We start from the raw sequence: 5,257 nt of genomic DNA, 5'->3' as shown, positions 1-5,257 counted from the left end.
ATTTACTTTTGAAACATCTCATATAATCCCCAGCATTAGGCTTATATTATCTTTTCTGGCAGATTTATATTTTTAATGATTTGTCTTTAGACAAACATACACACACACCTAAAGCATGCAGAAACAGCAAACAGAAAATATTGAAAGAGGTAAATAGCCTAGACAGACACTTGATAGATAATGAGAAATGGGAGAAGTAGAGGAAGTGAGAATGATGGAGAATTCAAACTGGAATAATTTTAAATTTACTTCCTAAAAATTAACTCTATTTCCCCCCATCCATATCAAGCATTACAATTGTCTTTTAGACACTAATGAACATTTCTAGCTACTCTTTCTGCCTTAGTGAGAGCATAACACAGCTCTCCCGGTGCTCCTACATTACTCCTTTTCCTATAATATAAGAATCCTCTGGAGTACTCATAATGACTCAATAATGTCGAGGAGAAAAATTGGTTACCCTTCAGCCAACTTGGTGAAGAGTCTCTCTGAACTTGGTTAGCTTGGTTCTCAGCAACATATAAATCCATCATTGTTATAAAATCTTTATGAGATTGATCTACACACATATATTGATGACCTGATGAAAACATGAGAAGAGAACAAATCTGCTTTCACAAATTTTTTTTCTAGAGCAGACCACATCTTTAGAAAGGCAACTGAATGAGAGGTATTGAGAACACAGACTTCCACTGAATTTTTATTGTTGCTGTTATTTAGAAATCAAATAATTGACTAAATGAAAAAAATTATAGTATTAAAGGTTCCTCTCCATTACATCTCCTGTGCATATTTAGGTTAAAATCCTTGAAAGAAAGAACTCCAGATACCTTTGTTCGATGCTCCTCTAACCATATCAAATTAAAACTGTCTGGTACTACTTTGAATCAGATTCATGTGTAGAGAGACCAGAACAGTGAAACAGGGACATGTGATGCCTTTTAGATATTCCTATTTGTGGACAGCTTTGCATTGTATTGACTTCATCAAGCCACAGAATGTTGGAAAAACCTTTGGCTTGTCATCCCCAGTCACTCAAAAACAAGTTGGCAAAGTCATTTTGTCATAGTTTCTCATCAGGGCATTTTCTCATCTGCCATGCTCCTTCTATATTCTCCTCCCATTACACATCTCCAGAGGCCGTTGTCAGGAGAGGGCTTTGGAATTCCCTACCCTGGTGTGAAACTTTCCTGAGTGATTGGATGATACTATATCTTGCCACCTTAGAACTAAACATGTCTTTTAGATTGGACATTTTTTATTGGTTGCCTTTACTTTGCTTTCTACCCCATCTCCACTTCTGCCCCTTTATACTTACTAGAAATTAGAATCATATTAAAATACTTACATTGCTTCTTAAAAACACTATGTCAAATATTTGAACTATTGTTCCAGTCACTATTTCTGTGGCTTCTGAGATCAAAACATAGTTCCCGAGCCACCACTTCACTATATGCTTTGTTTTCTGTTATAAGAATGCAATCTCCTTAAGGGCAGAAACTGCCTCATTTTTGTAATTATATATTCAATGTTTAGGAAAGTGTTTGACATTTAATAAGTGATTTATGTTGTTGTTCAGTGACCTTTTGTAATCCCAAATGGAATTTTCTTGGCAAAGATACTGGAATGCTTTGCCATTTTGTCCTCTACAGGATGGAGTGACTTGTCCAGGATCACAAAGGCTACGCTCTAGACACGTAACCACTTAGGTGTCAATATGTCAATTTTTCATTAATCAATGCATTCACAAAGGAATCACTCCATAAATGAAAAAATACCTATCGCATACTATGACATTCAGTTCATTGATTAGTTGATCAGAATCTATATCTTGGCCAGGCACTGTAGTTGCACAATTACCCAGACCCAAATTTGAATAGGAGAAACAGAAGGAGCTAGATTACATCTTGGGATATAGGTAGCACTGTTAGTATTCTCCTGCTCTTTTCTAAAACTAAAGCTTATCATATAAATACCATTATTCTGCCAGGGAAACAACAAAGCTGCAAAGGATAGAATCTCTTAATGTGAATAGCCCAGGAGACATGGAGACCTATATGGTAAGTCTATGTAGGATATATATATAAGACAGTCTCAGAGATATCCTTAAGAAAAAAAGACGCTTAGAAAAGGAAGTAGGTCAATCATATAGCAAGAGCAAAGGATAATACTATCCAAGAAGGTCTATTTACCTTTTCTTGAAAATATATTGTATTCTCCTATCTCTTTGCTGAATGGCATGACAGATAGAATACTGGGTCTGGAGTCAGGAATTTCTTTAGCTGTATGACAAGATATTTTACTTCTCTGAACCTCAGTTTTCTTATCTGTAAAATGGGTATAATAACACTTGTATCACTTATGAATTATGGATGAGACTCAGATAAGTTGATATTTGTAAAACTCTATAATTTTCAAAGCTATCATTCTTGCTCTTTACTCCCTCTACTTAAAATTTCTTCTTTCCTAGCATTCTAGCCGCCTCTAAATCATATGGATCATTTAAAGCTTAGATCAAAGTTCACTTCCTCCCTGAAACTGACTGTTCAACTTCCTCCATACTCATATAACACTTACAATAATGCTTAGCACATTCTGCCTTGTATTGTAGCAGATTGATGTTCTCATCTTTTTTCTTTAAATATTACTAGTTCTTTCAAGGAAAATACCAAATCAATAAGGTTTTTTAAAGTACCTGCTTTGACAAAGTTCTGTTTCAGTATGCAAAGAAAAAAGTAAATCAAAAAATCTCCCTCAACTCAAGACCGTTTTTTTGTGTCATATTATAAAATTACTTGGAATTGTTCATCCTCGGATCTCCCACAGGAATATACACAAATAGTACCCCTTGTACATCATAAATATTTAAAGAAATGAGCATAGAACCCTTTATGGCATAGCCCTCACTTAATCAATCTCAGTACCCTGGCTCCAAATCTCAAATTGCAGGGTAAAAACAGTATTTTCTTTTTTTTTTGTTTGTTTCTTCCCTCCTCCCTCATTCCTCACCATTGATCATAGGATCACAGATAGAGATGGAAGCAAATTCATAGATCATCTACCTCAACCTCATCTTTTTACAGATAAGGAAACAGACAGATCTAGAGAAATTAAGTACCTATGGGATAGGTCTCACACCCAGGTCTTCTGAGTTTAAATCCACTCATCTTTACACAGGAATGTGGGGTGAGGGCATGGCAGGTGAAGCAGAGCTGAACCTCACCTCTGATTGCAAAGGGTTGAAGTGTATACACCTATCAGGAGCTTACTGTATGCAATCAACCTTTTGCAATCAGAGTTGAAGCTCAGCTCTACCTCATTTGTTGCCCCCTCACCCCATGTCCAGTCTTTATGGTGTAAATCAGGGGTGATGATTCTTTTTTTTGACCAGTGTCTTTTGGATATGTATAGCATCATTCACAGGTCATATGCAATTGTCAACTTAAAAATTAGCCTGCCATATTTGGTCAAATATTAGTTAATTCTCCCCTTAAAAGCTTCTAGATTTATCGAATTTCAAGTCCTACCTGTGGCTGCTGTGGTAGCACCAGATCAAATGATTTCACCTACCTTGTTTGACCTGTGGGCTGGAGGTTTCCTGCCCGTAGTGTAAATAGATACAGAATATATGACACTGTCAGCTTTTGTATTTGATGTAGAAAGTTCTAAACTGCAAATGAGAGCAGCTAGCTTCTAATTCTGTCTTCAACACTAACTAGCTGTATGACCTTAAGCAGGGCATATATATTCTCCAGGCATTCCTTTCTTCATCTATAAAATGGATGGTTTGGTTTACATGATCAATGCTTCTTCTTGCTCTGACATTCTAGGGAAATTACAAAGCTATTCAGAGAATACAGAGCTCAAGACTGAAATGTAGGTTGGGCCAGGTTAACCAAGGACACTGAATCAGTGTCCCTAATTCCTCTCTTTTGTCTAATAACCATTGCACCCAGTACAGGGGTAGGCTGTCTTGCTACAGAAAACCATGCAAACCATCACAAGAAGTCCTGTTTCCTATCAAATAAGGTCATGGGGTGAAAACGGTTCTGGAAAAGGCAATGAGAAGGATGTCTTTGCACAGCATTCCCTTCACTATAACAAACATATTGTGCAACTCATGCCATCATTCATTTGATGTCATGATCTTCTATTGCAAAGGACAACAAGAACAGGAAAGAAAATCAGTTCTGTTTCAGGAGATAGGTAGTATTTTGGGGGCTCAGAGAAAATATATTAGAGGATGAGTTGGCCTACCAGCCTACCTTTGTTTAAGGCAGGGGTAGGGAAATCCTTTTTTTTTTTTTTTTGCCAAGGACCATTTGGGTATTTATAACAAAGTTATCAAATAAAAATTAACTTGCTATATTTGGTCAAACATTAATTTACCCCGAAAAAGCTCTTAGATTGAATTTCAAGATTCCTCCTTTTGGTTGTCTTGGCAGCTCAAGACCAAATGATTTCTAGGGTCTTATACTGTCTTGGACAAGTTGTTGCCCCCACCCTCCCACTTTAAGGTCTGATTGAATTCTTATCTAATCCAGGAACTCTGATGATTCTGTCACCCTATTCTCTATTTCTTTCTCTTCCTCATTCCCTCCCCCTCTCTGTTTTGTCTTTCATTCTCTTTCTATCTCTCCCATTGTCTCCCTTCTTTCCCCCTCTTTTCTCTTTCTCTGTCTCTCTGTCTCTGTTCATCCCCCGCCCCAGCCTTTCTATCTCCTTTCTACCTCTCTCTCTTCCCTCTCTCTCTGTTTTTATCTCTTACTCTCTTCTCTGTGTCCTATCTTTCCACCTCCTTTCCCCTTCTCTCTCTCCTCTGTCTCTCCCCTATACATATACACAAATGCATTTATATCCACACATCATATATATGTAAATAGACATGCATACAAGACATATATTAAATATGTTAATGTGCTTTATAAACATTAAAGCATTATATGAATGTTATATATCTATGCATTTATATACATATAATATACAAACTATATATACAAACTATATATGTAATATATGATAACAGATTATACACACATATATATATTAATATATATGTCTATATATGTCTATCTCTTCCCCATCCCCCTGGTACAGAATGCTAGACCATAGTGGTACTTGCCTTTTCAGACTTGTGTTCTTTTTGGTCATATCTGTACAGCAGGGGGCTTATCTTGCCATTTCTTCCAGCCTGTTTGGAAAATTTCAGTTCTATTGGCTTCCAACCCACTGAATGTTTTTAAGACCCCTAATCAGA

This window comes from Macrotis lagotis, chromosome 2, assembly GCF_037893015.1.
Source record: "Macrotis lagotis isolate mMagLag1 chromosome 2, bilby.v1.9.chrom.fasta, whole genome shotgun sequence".
Classification (NCBI taxonomy): Eukaryota; Metazoa; Chordata; class Mammalia; order Peramelemorphia; family Peramelidae; genus Macrotis; species Macrotis lagotis.
The sequence above is the reverse complement of the archived record's forward strand: the minus strand, read 5'-3'. Positions refer to the sequence as shown.